At 45.9% G+C, this 17,032-nt stretch overlaps 1 protein-coding gene across 2 annotated transcripts in view; it reads right to left on the bottom strand.

Moving 5' to 3' along the window:
• Window positions 1-17,032, bottom strand: part of RAB26 (RAB26, member RAS oncogene family) — a 296,965-nt gene that overhangs the window by 101,647 nt on the left and 178,286 nt on the right. The window lies entirely within an intron of this gene.

Genomic DNA, 17,032 nt, shown 5'->3' with positions numbered 1-17,032 from the left:
AGACAGACACAGACTTCAGAGGATAATTAGAACTGCAGAAAAAATAATTGCTACCAACCTGCCTTTCATTGAGGACCTGTATACTGCATGAATCAAAAAGAGGGCCGTGAAAATGTTTACAGATCCCTCACATCCTGGACATAAACTGTTTCAACTCCTACCCTCAAAACGACGCTATAGAGCACTGCACACCAGAACAACAAGACACAAGAACAGTTTTTTCCCGAAGGCCATCACTCTGCTAAACAAATAATTCCCTCAACACTGTCAAACTATTTAGTAAATCTGCACTACTATTAATCTTCTCATCGTTCCCATCACCAATCTCTTTCCACTTATGACTGTATGACTGTGACTTTGTTGCTGGCAATCCTTATGATTTATATTGATATATTGACCATCATTTGTGTTGTAAATGTTGTACCTTGATGAACGTATCTTTTCTTTTATGTACACTGAGAGTATATGCACCAAGACAAATTCCTTGTGTGTCCAGTCACACTTGGCCAATAAATTCTGTTCTGTTCTGTTCTGTTCTGTTCTGTTCTGTTCTATTCTATTCTATTCTATTCTATTCTATTCTATTCTATTCTATTCTATTCTATTCAAGTCTCCTTTGGTGAGAATTATATAAACTCCCTGGTTGTTTAAGACCCAGGAAAAATGTAAAGCACCCTCAGGACTTTCTAGAGTGTCCTGGACTTACAATCATTTGTTTAACGATTGTTGGAAATTATGATGGTACTGAAAGAAGTGAGTTACGGCTGGTGCTCCCACCACAAGTGTTTTTTCCACGAGCTTTGAGTTTAAAGCGGTGAATTCTCCACCTTGGCAAGTTTACGATGTGTGAATTTCAACTCCCAGTATTCTCCAGAAATCCACACATCTTAAACTTGCCAAGGTTGGAAACGCTGTTTTAAAGCAACATAATGATCAACACAGCTATTCAAAAAAAAAATATATCAACAACCTTAAAGCAGCAACCTGGTGCTTTGCAATGGAGAAAGGGGATAGGGAACAGACTGGAAAAGCTTGCAAAGTTCAGCATCCAAAAGAGCCTGAATTCAATTTTAGCTGCTTTCTCCCATTTCTATATATATATAACAGGCTGTGAGAATAATCTTGGAATAACAAGACAGGAGGAAAAACTGGACAACCGTCTGATAAGAGAAATTGGAGCAATGGGATAGCAATAGTAATAGCATTTAGACTTATATACCACTTCATAGTGCTTTTACAGCCCTCTCTAAGTGGTTTACAGAATCAGCCTCTTGCCCCCAATAATCAGGGTCCTCATTTTACCCACCTCAGAGGATGGAAGGCTAAGTCAACCTTGAGCTTGGTGAGATTCAATCTGCCAAATTATAGGCAGCCAGCAGTCAGCAGAAGTAGCCTGCAGTACTGCATTCTAACCACTGGGCCACTGCAGCTCAAGGGATGGAGAAAGTATTGCAGAAGGGACCCTCCTTAATATGCTGGAATGTAAAGGCTGGGGAGGTGGGAAGCAGTTTCACACTTAACAATATTCAGTCGCTGTAATCTTACAATAAAAATTGTATTAGTAATCTAGATTTTGGTTTCCTGATCTGAACTACCTTGAAGGGCTGACAACAGTATGGTGCTGCCCCATTCCCTACACACACACACACAAATGCACAACAAGAGTTTGCAGGTGTTTATTCAAATCCTCTAAACAGGTCCTCAGAAAACACCCCCATTGTGCACGTCTGGAGTCTGAGCTCAGTATGGCAAGAGTCACTGGGTAACCATGTCCAACGGTCACACACAAAGTCCAGGAAAGCAGTCCATGCATCAGATGGGTCAGGATACATAGCATGAGCTCACAAGGCACAGGACTGGGCACGTTGCTGCAGCAACGCTGAAGTCCTTGGCGTGGGATTAAGTAGGCGATGCCAGTGAAGCCCTTCATGAGAGGCGAGGTTGCCTCCTTGCGAGCAGTCTAGCTGACTGGCATTGTGCCTGTCTCTTCTCTGCCCTACATTTTCTTGGACCAGGAAGAGGTGTGGAGTCCACCTCCTCCTCATTGCTAACAGGCAGCAGCTGCTCCCGGTCCTCGCCTGGAGCCTCTTGGTTCCCCTTGCTGAACCTCAGCTTGTCTGTCCTCCAATCGATCCAGCTGAGGCTGCTCTGCCAGGCTGCCATTCTCCAAGACCTGATCCTGACCAACACTCAGCTCTGTGCTTTTCTCCGCTGACTCAAACTCATCCTTCTCCTCTGAACTCACCTCTGGAGAGGGTTCAAGGGGATCAAGTGTCTGACCCTAAAAACCTAAGCAGGGTTGAAGTATTTGTCTGAAATGGTCTACCGATGTGATGGTGAACCTATGGCATGCATGCCACAGGTGGCAACTGGAGCCATATCTGTGGGCACACAAGCCATCGCCCTAATCAGCTGCACCACGCATGCGTGCACTGGCCAGCTGATTTTCGGACCTTCCGGTCCCACTGAACATCGGGAAATGGGCCATTTCTGGCCTCCAGAGGGCCTCCAGGTGCGGTGGGGTGGGAAAGGCCGTTTTTGCCCTCCCCAGGCTCCAAGAAATCCTCTGGAGGCTGGGGAAGGTGAAAAATGGGTCTACTGAGCCCACTGTGCCATTGTGTACCAAAAGCGGAAGCGCGGGGGGTGGTGTGTGCGCATCTACGGTGGGTGCATTGAATTATGGGTGTGGGCACGTGCGCGCATGACCCCCCCCCACTCCCCCTGCTTTTGGCATGCGATGGCAAAAAGGTTAGCCATCACTGGTCTAGGGTTTCCTGCTTGAGCAGAGGGTTGGACTAGAAGACCTCCAAGGTCCCTTCCAACTCTGTTATTCTGTTAAAATGACCAGGAAAACTTCCCAGGAGACTGGGAAGACGATCTCTCGGTCTGCCTGCCTATCTCCTTGCGGAAGATAAGAGCAAACATTCTCAACTTTTCTTCTTGGTGCCCCCAGGAACCGCACCAGATGCCGGTTTCTTCCCTGCAGGAAGAACTTGCTCCATCTTGACTGGACCTGCCTTCCTGGAGAAGGAGGAAGCGGGTTGCAGATTCCTTGGCCAGAAAGCCACCAGTGTTATTTTGTGGGAAAAGAGCTGCAGCAGCTTTGAGGTAAAGCCTCAGAACACCACGACGACATCAGTGGGCGTCCATCTAAATTAAATTTGACAATTAAATAATTAGAGGGCAACTCTAATTGTCCTGGGTTCAAAGACAAAAGCCAAGAGGAACTACCGAATCTATCATCATTAATTATAAACCATAATAAACACTGTACATCAGTGATGTTGAAAATGTTTGGAACTGAACATGGCCATTTCCAATGATGCAATCTTGGAAGAAAATAGTCCATAGCTCAAAATAGGACTTTGCTATTTTCTTTGATTTGATTTGATTATACAGAATTTATTTTCCTGGGCTTCAAGATCACCACAGAGGGGGACTGCAGCCAAGAAATTAAAAGACGCTTGCTCCTGGGGAGGAAAGCTATGGCAAATCTAGACAGTGTACTAAAAAGCAGAGACATCACCCTGCCAAAAAAAGTGCGTATAGTCAAGGCTATGGTTTTCCCAGGTGCAATGTATGGCTGTGAAGGTTGGACCATAAGAAAGGCTGAGCACCAAAGAATCGAGGCCTTTGAACTCTGGTGCTGGAGAAGACTCCTGCAAGTCCCTTGGGCTGCAAGGCGATCCAACCAGTCAGTCCTAGAGGAGGTCAATCCTGACTGCTCTTAAGAAGGCCAGATCCTGAAGAGGAAACTCAAATACTTTGGCCACCTAATGAGAAGGAAGGACTCAGTGGAGAAGAGCCTAATGCTGGGAAAGATTGAGGGCAAAAGAAGGAGGGGACGGCAGAGAACGAGGTGGCTGGATGGAGTCACTGAAGCAGTAGGCGTGAGCTTAAATGGACTCCAGAGGATGGTAGAGGACAGGAAGGCCTGGAGGAACATTGTCCATGGGGTCGCGATGGGTCGGACATGACTTCGCAACTAACAACAACATTTTCTTTCTACAGCTCTTATGTCACATGGAGTTATAGTGATGGTCCGAGCTACAACTACTCTGCAGGAAAAAAGTCAAAGGAGATCATTTTTAATTTTTAACAAATTACCATGGCAAACAATGGAGTATTAAAACACACAGTCACCTGGCAGTTTCTACATTCACAAGCAATCAGAACAGTTTGGTGGTTTGAATATATATTGGATGATAAAATGTAAGAGTAAATAAATTAATGATATGTAATTGTTGAAATTGCACAAAAGAACTGTAACTCACTCACCGACACATTGTATCTGAATGGAAGATGCTTTTATGTTTGTATGTTTTAAAAAATAAAAAAAAATTCAAAAAAGAAAAAGAAAAAGAAAAAAAAAGAAAAGAACAGTTAGGTGGTATCTGTTTAAACCCTTTCTTGAACTGGTTTCACCATTTTATAGTCCCTGCACAGTACTAGAAAACGCTTGAAGGTAGGGGATGATAGGATCTGTTGGAGAAGCCAGTCATTGGTAACTGTATGCTGCAGCTCTAATCTCAGGGCTTCTGCAATGAGTTGATGGTCTGGAATAGCAAATATTTCAGGATGGAGAAGAGGGCCAACCCAGACATGGCAATTTGGCTGAGAAGCTTTCAGCCAAACATGGAATTTTACCAGGCATTTCACAGGCAAGCTGAAATCTGCCCATTTATCCTCAAATGTTCTGCGCAGACTCCGTCTCTCAGACAGACACATTCGTGCATCAGGAAGCTGCCAGGTTCAGCCGCTGAACAGTTCACAATTCAAGGAAATAGTTCAGGATTAGCCTCTCCCACATGACCAAGCAGGATAAGTGCAATCCAGGACATTCTTCAGTGACCCATTATGGGTTTTGGATTTGCAACTTAAAGCTGGCCCAGCGGGACAGGATAGCAAGAGCCTTTCCTGTTTTTCTCCTCAGAGATTCTCTGCCTCTGGACATGGAGGCTTTACTCAGCTGTCACCAGAATACGCTGCAAATCAACAGATCTTTGAAGTCCACCCCAGCAGCAACCAAGTTTGAGTGGTGCGCACTCATTTGGTAGTTGCACAGGGCTCTTGGAAGTCCATAAGAATCTTTGGGTTGAGTGGGTTTCCAGCCCATAGCTAAGGGGGAAAGTCCTGCCTTTCTGTACCCATATATATATATATATATATATATTTTCTGAGGTTTTCACGGGTGTTTGTATATAGATCTTTGGTTGTTCGGGTTTTCTCCCGTGTAAAATTGGAAGTGTCTTGGCGACGTTTCGACGAAGTCTCATTCGTCATCTTCAGGCTTCAGCTTCGTGCTTCTGGGAGCAATGTATGATCGCAGCTGTTTCTTCCTTTTAACTGCTAGTGGGGGTTTGAACTGATTGGGTGGGAGCTTGGCTGTGCTCTGATTGGATGGGGTTTTTTCTGTGCTCTGATTGGCTGGGGGTGTGTCCTGTGTTGGTGGGGGCTTGGTTGTGCTCAGTCTAGTCTGTGCTGCAGAGGGATTTGAGCTGGTGAGCTGCATAGCTGTTGTTTGGCTTTGTGGTCGTGCTACATCTTCATAGTGGGTGTCAGTCTGCTGCATGAATGGATTGGAGGGGTTTGAAATGGCTAATGTTGCAGCTGCGGTCTGGCTTCTGGTCCTTGGTCGTGCTTCATGATCAGTGTGGGTTTGGGTCTGCTTTCTGGGTGGATGTGCGGTGGTGACATCCTGTGTGGACCTTGTGAGTGTGGGTCTGGTGTCATTCCTCGTGTTAGGGACTCGTTTGTCAATAAGGGCGGGTTTCCAAATGGCTGGTAGGCGGGAGGTGTCATCTCGTTTGTTCATGCTGTGTGGGCGTTTTTCTATCTCAATGGCTTCTCTGATTATTCTGTTGTTAAAGTGTTCAGTTTTGGCGATAGTTCTGGTCTTTTTAAAGTCAATATCATGTCCTGTGACTTTAAAGTGTTGGACCAGGGAAGAAGTTGGTTCCTCTTTTGAATGAGTTCTTGTGTTCTTCAATCGTGCACTTATTCTTCTGTTGGTTTGTCCAATGTATGTGGTGGGGCAGGCGGTGCATGGGATTTCATATACTCCTTGATTTTCTAACTCAATTTTGTCTTTGGGGTTTCTTAGGATGGTGGATATTTTCTGTTTGTGCAGAATGCTGTCTTGATGTTGTGTTTGTGGAGGATCTTGCTGATTCTGTCTGTGGTGCCTTTTATATATGGGAGGAGGGCTGTGCCGTTTTCTTGTTCTCTGTCTTGGATTTTAGTGGGGGGTTCTTTTTGGATTAGCTTGGTAATCTTATTTGTTTGGAATCCATTGGATGTTAGTACGTTAGTGAGAGTGTCCAGTTCGGGTTTTAGGTGTTGTTCATCAGCTAAGCATTTTGTTCTGGAGATGAGTGTCTTGGCTACGGAGTTGATCTGTGCTGGGTGGTGGTGTGAGAGTGCGTGCAGATAGCGGTTTGTGTGTGTTTTCTTCTGGTAGATGGTGTGTCCTAGGGAGCCATTGGGTTTTCTGTAGACTAAGACATCCAGGAAGGGAAGTTGGTTATTAACTTCTGTTTCCATGGTGAACTGTATTTTGGGGTGTAGGCTATTGAGGTGTGTGAGGAAGTTGTCAAGTTTTTCTTTCCCGTGTGGCCAGATTATGAAGGTGTCGTCTACATATCTGAGCCAGAGTTTGGGTTTGTGATCAGATTTTTCTAGAGCTTGGGTTTCAAAGTGTTCCATGTAGAGATTGGCAATGACAGGTGAGAGGGGTGATCCCATGGGTGCTCCTTCTACTTGTTTGTATTTTTGTCCATTGTAGATGAAGTATGTGTTGGATAGGCAGTGGTTGGTCAGATCTAGGATGTGCTTGGGGGGGTTATATTTGTTTTGGATAGCTGTCAAGGCTTCTTTGATTGGCACTTGGGTGAAGAGGGATATGACATCAAAGCTCACGAGTAGGTCGCTGGGCTGTAAGTTTTGTTTCTTTATGATCTCTATGAACTGGAATGAGTTTTTTACGTGTGAGGTGATGGATTCTGCATAGGGCTGTAGTTGTTTGGCGAGAAATTTGGCTAGGTTTTGTAGAGGTGAGCCTATGGAGCTGACTATGGGTCTGAGTGGGGTTCCTTCTTTGTGTATCTTGGGGAGGCCATAGAGCTTAGGGCATCTGGATGATTTTTCTCTGGGAATGATTCTTTGTTGGATTTCTTCGCTGATGGGGGAGGCTTTTATTTTGGATCTAGTGGTTTTTTCTAGGTAGGTGGTGGGGTCTGTGTTTAGGGGCTTGTATATAAAAGGCACCACAGACAGAATCAGCAAGATCCTCCACAAACACAACATCAAGACAGCATTCTGCACAAACAGAAAAATATCCACCATCCTAAGAAACCCCAAAGACAAAATTGAGTTAGAAAATCAAGGAGTATATGAAATCCCATGCACCGCCTGCCCCACCACATACATTGGACAAACCAACAGAAGAATAAGTGCACGCATTGAAGAACACAAGAACTCATTCAAAAAAGAGGAACCAACTTCTTCCCTGGTCCAACACTTTAAAGTCACAGGACATGATATTGACTTTAAAAAGACCAGAACTATCGCCAAAACTGAACACTTTAACAACAGAATAATCAGAGAAGCCATTGAGATAGAAAAACGCCCACACAGCATGAACAAACGAGATGACACCTCCGCCTACCAGCCATTTGGAAACCCGCCTTATTGACAAACGAGTCCCTAACACGAGGAATGACACCAGACCCACACTCACAAGGTCCACACAGGATGTCACCACCGCACATCCACCCAGAAAGCAGACCCAAACCCACACTGATCATGAAGCACGACCAAGGACCAGAAGCCAGACCGCAGCTGCAACATTAGCCATTTCAAACCCCTCCAATCCATTCATGCAGCAGACTGACACCCACTATGAAGATGTAGCACGACCACAAAGCCAAACAACAGCTATGCAGCTCACCAGCTCAAATCCCCCTGCAGCACAGACTAGACTGAGCACAACCAAGCCCCCACCAACACAGGACACACCCCAGCCAATCAGAGCACAGAAAACCCCCATCCAATCAGAGCACAGCCAAGCTCCCACCCAATCAGTTCAAACCCCACTAGCAGTTAAAAGGAAGAAACAGCTGCGATCATACATTGCTCCCAGAAGCACGGCTGAAGCCTGAAGATGACGAATGAGACTTCGTCAAAACGCCGCCAAGACACTTCCAATTTTACGGAGAAAACCCGAACAACCAAAGACCTATATATATATATATATATATATATATATATATATATATATATATATATATATATATATATATATATATATATATATATATATATATATATATATATATATATATTTGTTTTCTGAGGTTTTCATGGGTGTTTATATGTATATGTATATATATCTGTAGGTCTTTGGTTATTCGGGTTTTCTCCCGCGTAAAATTGGAAGTGTCTTGGCGACGTTTCGACGAAGTCTCATTCGTCATCTTCAGGCTTCAGCTTCGTGCTTCTGGGAGCAATGTGTGATTGCAGCTGTTTCTTCCTTTTTAACTGCTAGTGGGGGTTTGAGCTGATTGGGTGGGAGCTTGGCTGTGCTCTGATTGGCTGGGGGTTTTTTGTGCTCTGATTGGCTGGGTGTGTGTCCTGTTTGGGTGGGGGCTTGGTTGTGCTCAGATTAGTCTGAGTTGCAGGGGGGTTTGAGCTGGTAAATTGCATTGCTGTTGTTTGGCTTCGTGTTCGTGCTACATCTTCATAGTGGGTGTCAGTCTGCTGCACGAACACGAACACGAGCACAAACACAAAGCCAAACAACAGCAATGCAGCTCACCAGCTCAAACCCTCCTGCAACTCAGACTAATCTGAGCACAACCAAGCCCCCACCCAAACAGAACACACCCCCAGCCAATCAGAGCACAGCCAAGTTCCCACCCAATCAGTTCAAACCCCCACTAGCAGTTAAAAAGGAAGAAACAGCTGCAATCACACATTGCTCCCAGAAGCACGAACCTGAAGCCTGAAGATGAGGAATGAGACTTCGTCAAAACGTCGCCAAGACACTTCCAATTTTACACGGGAGAAAACCCGAATAACCAAAGACCTACATACAAACACCCGCAAAAACCTCAGAAAACATATATATATATATATGTAGGTCTTTGGTTATTCGGGTTTTCTCCCGCATAAAATTGGAAGTGTCTTGGCGATGTTTCAACGAAGTCTCATTCCTCATCTTCAGGCTTCAGCTTCGTGCTTCTGGGAGCAATGTGTGATTGCAGCTGTTTCTTCCTTTTTAACTGCTAGTGGGGGTTTGAACTGATTGGGTGGGAGCTTGGCTGTGCTCTGATTGGATGGGGGTTTTTTTATGCTCTGATTGGATGGGGGTGTGTCCTGTTTGGGTGGGGGTTTGGTTGTGCTCAGATTAGTCTGAGTTGCAGGGGGATTTGAGCTGGTGAGCTGCACTGCTGCTGTTTGGCTTCGTGGTCGTGGTCGTGCTACATCTTCGTAGTGGGTGTCAGTCTGCTGCATGTATGGATTGGAGGGGTTTGAAATGGCTAATGTTGCAGCTGCGGTCTGGCTTCTGGTCCTTGGTCGTGCTTCCTGATCAGTGTGGGTTTGGGTTTCTGGCTGGATGTGTGGTGGTGACATCCTGTGTGGTATATACAATTGTATACATACAAACACTCGCGAAAACCTCAGAAAACACATATATATATATATATTATTTGCATTTATATCCCGCCCTTCTCCGAAGACTCAGGGCGGCTTACACTATGTTAGCAACAGTCTTCATTCTATTTGTATATTTATATACAAAGTCAACTTATTGCCCCCAACAATCTGGGTCCTCATTTTACCTACCTTATAAAGGATGGAAGGCTGAATCAACCTTGGGCCTGGTGGGACTAGAACCTGCAGTAATTGCAGGCAGCTGCTGTTAATAACAGACTGCATTAGCAGTCTGAGCCACAGAGGCCCAATGATCAGATATGATCAGATTATTTCATGAAGGAGAATTCTGCAACTCCAAACACTGCACCTCAGCTTGAGCAGAACAGGAACTCAGAGACACAAGAGGCTGAGCTAAGCATGCCAAGCCAGCCTTCAGGAATGAAATATGCCTCCTGCTTTAATTAAACAGAAGAAACCATCAGCTCTTTGAAGTAGAAGAAAAACTCGATAGCCTCCACAGCAGGGTTCCCCAATCCCCAGGCCGTGGCGCTCTACCAGGCCATGGCCCTCTCAGAATCGGGCCACAGAAGTGATGGCTTAGCACACATGTGCAGCTGCACTTTTGCAAACAGCAGGTGAGTGCGTGTGTGTGCGCAAAGCTCCATTTGTGCGAGCTGCGTCTCCTCCCCCCCCTCCGCAAAGCCGGAAAAGTTGGAGGAAGCTGCTCCACAGGGTTTCTGAAGGTCAGCAAAGATGATGCAGCTGAAGAAAGAGGTGGATAAACAGGGCTGGCTCTGAGACCTCCACAAGAGTTGCTCATGGACCTCTCACACAACTCTCAGATTCAAAGAGACCGACAGGAGGTTGGGCGCTTGTCCTCCTGTCCTCCCAACAAAGGTCCAGTCCCAAGAGCTGACCTTGCCAAAGGTAGGTCTGCAGAGTTCGGTTTCAGCAAGTTCTAACCAGTTCTGGAGAACCGGTAGCGGAAATTTTGAGTAGTTCGGGGAACCGGTAGTAAAAATTCTGACTGGCCCCGCCCCCATCTACTCTCTGCCTCCCAAGTCCCAGCTGATCGGGAGGAAATGGGGATTTTAGAGTATCCTTCGCCTGGAGTGGGGTGGGAAAGGAGATTTTACAGTATCTTTCCCCTGCCACGCCCACTAAGCCATGCCACGCCCACCAAGCTACACCCACAGTAAAAAAAATTTAAACCCACCATTGTAGGTCTGGCCACCTGCTGCTCACTGGATTCTCCCACCGCTTGTCCCAAATGAACTGAGATTCTACAGCAGGGGCCAGTTCTGGCTTTTGTCCCTTCAAAAACAATTTTTTAAAAATGTCTAGATTTTGGGGGTTGAAGACATGTGGGAGGTGCTTGATTTATAGCTCAGGTGAGCCATTCGGCCATCTTTTTGCCAATATTTGACTACCTGAGGAATATTTCTCTGGCTAAGACTTGGATAGATTACTCAGACTTTAACTCTAATCAGTTTAGGTACTGCGAGATTCTAGACTAGCATTTCTCAACCTTTGCAGCTTTAAGATGGGTGGACTTCCACTTCCAGATTTCACCATATATGGATTTCAACCAGGGGTGAAATCCAGCAGGTTCTGACAGGTTCTGGAGAACCAGTAGCGGAAATTTTGAGTAGTTCGGAGAACCGGCAAATACCACCTCTGGCTGGCCCCAGGAGTGAGGTGGAAATGGAGATTTTGCAGTATCTTTCCCCTGGAGTGGGGAGGGAATGGGGATTTTGCAGTATCCTTCCCCTGCTACACCCAAGCCACGCCCAGCAAGCCACACAACGCCCACCAAGCCCACTACAGAACCGGTAGTAAAAAAAAATGGATTTCACCACTGATTTCAACTCCCAGAATTCTCCATCCAGCTTGTTGGGAGTGAAAGTCTGCACCCACAGCATGCTAGCTAAGGAATTCTGAGAGCTGAAGCCCACCCATCTTAAAGCTACTAAGGGTGGCAAAGGGTGCTCCAGGCTGACTCTGCATGGCTCACAAGAAAACAAGAAAATCAGTAGAAACACCAGATGATGAATCTGGACAACAATACACCAACTTTAACCAATGGTGACAGAGCACACTAACCCTGTCAGATCGCAGCAGCTAGGCTGATGCCAGAAGAAATATACAATTTTTCAAGCAACCAGGCACAAGGCCATTTAGGGCTCAGCTTTGAATTGTCCCTGGAAGCATAAACATAGCAAGCACCACTCGCAAAGCAGAGGTGTCAAATCTACAAATCAAGGCCTGCCCATCACTGCCTGCATTGCTGCATTCTGGACTGGTTGAAGTTTTCGAATGGCTTTCAGTAGTACCCGTGTAGAGCACATGACATTAATTGAGACCTGAGGGCATTGGTGAATGTTTGAAGGGCCTTCTAAATCTAGGAGGAAGGGTGCAACCGGCACATCAAACGGAGCTGTGCAATGGCCACAGCTGCCACCTGTTCTTCGAGTCCAAGAAGACTCTGCACCCCTCTTGAATGGGGAAGGGTGACTCCATCTGAAGTTAAAGACATCTGAGGTTAAAGAGGCCCAGATTAGGTGGCCCAAAGACCTACCATCACTTAGCTGGAGTCAGGTCCTCCCTACTCAAACCCACATACCACCTCCCAAGCCATAGGAGCAGGGGTGAAATGCTCCCAGTTCGGACCGGATCACCTGATCCAGTAGCGATGGTGGTGGGTGGTTCAGAGAACTGGTAGCACAAATCATTTCCGCTCCCTCCCCCCATGCTCAACTGAGCCACACAATCATCAGAGGTTTTTTTTTTAACTTTTAAAAGCATTTTTTCTTCAGGTGAAAAAAATGCTTTTAAAAGTGATGATCTGATGATCAGGCAACTCAGCTAGGATCGTCAGAGCCTTTTAAAAGCAGTTTTCTACAACCTCTTCGGCCAAAGAGGTTGTAGAAAAAATGCTTTTAAAGAAAAGAAAAGCCTCTGACGATCAGTTGAGTTGCCTGATCGTCAGAGGCTTTTTTTCTTTTAAAGGCAAAAAAAATGCTTTTAAAAGAAAAGAAAAGCCTCTGACGATCAGGCAACTCAGCTGGGATCGTCAGAGCCTTTTAAAAGCATTTTTTCTACAACCTCTTTGGCCGAAGAGGTTGTAGAAAAAATGCTTTTTTAAATATATATAGATATATATAGATATATATAAAAGTTAGCCACTCCCACTCAGTCACATTACCCCCCCACCAAGCCATACCCACAGAACCGGTAGTAACAAATTTTACATTTCACCACTGCATAGGAGAGAACCTCAACAGCCACCCTTGGCCAGGTGAGCAGGAGCCCCTTTGCAGATGCTGCTGTTGTAAAACCCATCTACCTGGTTCATGGGAGCGGACTTTCTCCATTTGACTCTCAGGTGATGGAATACTTTCCCCAAGGAGATGCACTGAATTCCCAAATACGCACTGAATTTGCCCAGCTTTTAAATGTCAATTGAATTCAATGATATTGACTTTTAATGATCGTGATATTAACCATCGTGTCTTATGTTTTATCTCTCTCTCTACAATTCTCTGCCTGCTTATGTAAGCAGAAAAAGCAGGTCATCTGTTCCATAATACAGAAGTTGCATTTTCTAGAATTTCTTGAGGCAGAATTTTCTCATCGTTTTAGTTAAGACTTCTTGTTCTTGCATTCCTTGACCAACAAGGCGCCTCTCCTGGATTCCTGGCTGCTTCTGGATTCTCAGCTTCTCTTTCCATGGTTGCATCCAGCCACATCCCTTCCTGGGACACCCCCCCCCCCCAATGGAGCACCTTTTGCTTTCAGGAGAAAAGTTCTCCTTCAACAGATTTGTCCTCTTCTCCTGCAGGCCTCTCTGGGCCTCCTTCCAGGCTCTCCTCAACATCACACTCAGGGCTGTCTCAGGGTAGGATCAAAAACACCAAAATGATGGTGCAACTGAAATTCCATCAGATTTTTATGTTTCATCACCGGCTCTGCCAAGATAAAAATGCCCTTCGCTTCTATCAGCAACTTATTTTAGTTATTTATCGAACTTTGAAACTGTTCTTCTCCCTCTCAGATGTACAAATAAAATATCCAAAACATAAAAACAGGATGAGAATTAAAAAGAGGCAAGGATGGTTAAAATAATTAAAGGTAAAATGAATTATTAAAAATCAGGGAGAGCTTTTGGGGCACTAACCAACCCTACGGCTTCATACTTCTCTGTGCTCCCCAAGCAAGTCATGTTCTTACACCTTTCTAAAAGGTCTCCATTGTAAAATGCACTCGAGGATTCTGTAAAATCAGAGTAGCCCATTTTTATAAAGAGGTATTAACACATGAAGTGTTAACACAACTTCATAAGACCTTGGTAAGACCACAATTGGAATATTGCATCCAGTTTTGGATGTTATGAAATAAAAAAATGTGGAGACTCTAGAAAGAGTGCAGAGAAGAGCAACAAAGACGATTGGGGACTGGAGGCTAAAACATAGGAAGAACGGTTGCAGGAACTGGGCCTGGCTAGTCTAGTGAAGAGAAGGACCAGGGGAGACAGGATAGCAGTTTTCCAATATTTGAGGGGCTGCCACAAAGAAGAGGGAGTCAAGCTATTCTCTAAAGCACCTGAGGGCAGGACAAGAAGCAATGGATGGAAACTAACCAAGGAGAGAAGCAACCTGGAATGAAGGAGAAACCAAGGGTATTGCATACATGCCTCATGTCTTAGTATGTATATAAATGTTCTGTCTCCTTTCCCACTTCAGACCCACAAGCTGGCCTTCAGACAGTGGATTCACGGCTCTTATCAGTCCTGGCAGAGAAATTGCAGCTGCCTGCCAAAGTTCAAACAAATGACTCAGGTAGCAAGACTTTCAGCTCTTTTTGAAACGGTTCAGCTAAACTTTTGCTTCCCGTGGAATGAGAGCAGTCCCAAAGCTCCTTATATATCCTGTGGGGTGGGGCTCCTGCCCCACCCTTCCTTTTGATGACGCCGCCTCTCTAATCTTCTGAAGCGCGGGTCAAGCCAAGCTTGATTATTATTATCAGCTGGGTCTGAAGGCGTAGCCTGGGGAAGGGAGGAATCAGGGGATGACGGCCTCATTACATCCTCCGACTGGTCTGGTTCTGGCTCCTGAAGCCGAGCCAAAGGAATCGGTGCTCTCGAGGTAAGCCTTACCGGCCCTTCCCCCTCACTCTCAGAGTCACTTTCGGGCATAGGGCCAGGTTCGGGGGCTGGAGTCACAACAATAAAGAAGTTTTGAACCCTGCTGAATTGTCTGATTTTGTGTGCTGCAACAAACTCTGACATCCTTCAGTTACTGGCAGCCTTCCGTACTCAGGAAACGAAGCAGAGGGGAGAGAATGCAGGCAGGTGGGTCACCTGGGTAAGCTTTCCGGCCCACAGACCACTCTTTGGTGCCGGGGAATTGAGAGCAGAAGACCCTCTGCCCCCTTTCCCTCTCAAATAATGACACATGATCTCCCTGCTCCAGATTAGGCACTCCAGCACTTCATCCGTATTATTTGCTTACTTTATTAGATCTAAAGGCTGTCTGGCTTTGGCTGGCTTAGTTTTTAAAGGAAGAAACAATATTAACAGAGAAGGCAAACTCCCCACAGCGGGGGCTCAGCAGCTACCGCACTGGACGATCTGGGAGAACATAGGATGTCCGTCTTTTTATGGGCATCCAGCAGTTTCCCAGAAGACAGGCAGCTATGAAAGACCGCACCCGCCCTGCCCCACTGATTAGGGGTGGCTGTGCAGGAAGGCAAGTTGAATCTGGGTTAAAGGGGATCAGCTAAAGCACTGTTTCTCCCATTTTCTATCCCTGACAATGTTCCAGCCCCCCCCTTCACAACGCCTCTTTTGTGGCAACGGAAAACGGGCAGCCAAAGAGCTGATCTCTACCCCCATGCTTCCCTTGCTATCTGCCAAGCGCTGGTGCCCAGGGATCGGCTGCCAGGCTCCAGCATTGGCAGAAGAAGTGGGATGTAGCCAGCCCTTGCTCTGCCACAGCCTAAAAGCAAAAGGCCAGGCTCTCTCTCTCTCTCTCTTTGTGTGTGTGTGTGTGTGTGTGTATGTATGCATGCAACCCCCCAGCAACTGGCCCAAAGGAGCAGGGCTGGGTTGACCTTGTTATGGGGTGCAGCAGGAGGAACACAAAGTGGAGCGCTTGCCCTGGAAGGAGAAGGAAAACCCCCTTTAGACATGTTAGAGCACTGATGGCTAATCTTTTCCAGACCGAGTGCCCAAAACGCATGTGTGTGTGCATTTATTATTTATTATTTATTTTATTTATTCAAATTTATATACCGCCCTATCTCCCGAAGGACTCAGGGCGGTGTACAGGCATTTAAAAGACATATAAATACAATATAAAACAATTAAAAAACTGATTCTAACAAGCCCGTAAATTTAGAATTAAAATATCAAATAAAACCCAATTTAAAACCAATAATTTAAAATCTAGCTCAGCCCTGCACAATTAAATAAATACGTGCATGAATGCGCACATGGTCCCCACGCATACGCCCTGGCCCCGCGCATGCGGCCCACACATGCATATGTGCCCACTGCACGTACCTCACCCCCTATGCATGCGCACACGTGCCCCGCACACATCCTGCCCCTCCCACATGTGCCCCACCCAGCTCACCCCCCTGCCCGCACCCTGCGCATACATGCGTGCTCCCTGAACTTACCGCAGCCCCCCCCCCCATGCATGCACAGCAGAGACCCAAAGACAAGCTGGCTGGCGGGAAGCATGCATGGATTTGCAGTGCAACTGAACTGGGGCAACGGCTTGCGTGCCCACAAAGAGAGCACACGTGCCATAGGTTCACTATCACAGTGTTAGAGCAAAACAACAGGACAAGTTCCTTTACAGTAAATGGAGGATGACTAAAAGGTGACATGGGGTGGTTTTGTTTCCTACATTTTGGAACCACCGTCATGGAGGAGGGTGCAGAGACAGTGAGGCCTCTTGGAGTGCAAACCAACAGTCTTCAATTCTGTAAATAATTCAGTGGCTCTCTGAAGGGCTCCAGCTACTGGCTCTCCCTTTGCCTCTCCTGGCTTCAGTGAGAATTAGGAGGCGGTTAGTCCAACCTTTTTCCACTTCCTCATTGGCTTCTATTTTAGCCCATTTGTCTCAGAAATCTGGTTATTTAATAGTTTCTTGTCCCTCTAGGACAGGGGTCTCCAAACTTGGCCTCCTTAAGACTTGTGGACTTCAACTCTCAAAATTCCCCAGCCAGCTATGATTATTCATAATTGTTCTTTCTTTAGCTCCACTCCTAAAACCCAACCCTGCAAGGAAGGCTGGTTGAAAGAAAGAATCCAAAGCTATTCACTAAGTCCCTGAGCTTAATGGAAGTATAGAAAATATTAAATTCA

The sequence above is a fragment of the Ahaetulla prasina genome, chromosome 14 (assembly GCF_028640845.1).
Source record: "Ahaetulla prasina isolate Xishuangbanna chromosome 14, ASM2864084v1, whole genome shotgun sequence".
Taxonomy (NCBI): domain Eukaryota; kingdom Metazoa; phylum Chordata; class Lepidosauria; order Squamata; family Colubridae; genus Ahaetulla; species Ahaetulla prasina.
The sequence above is the reverse complement of the archived record's forward strand: the minus strand, read 5'-3'. Positions and strand labels throughout refer to the sequence as shown.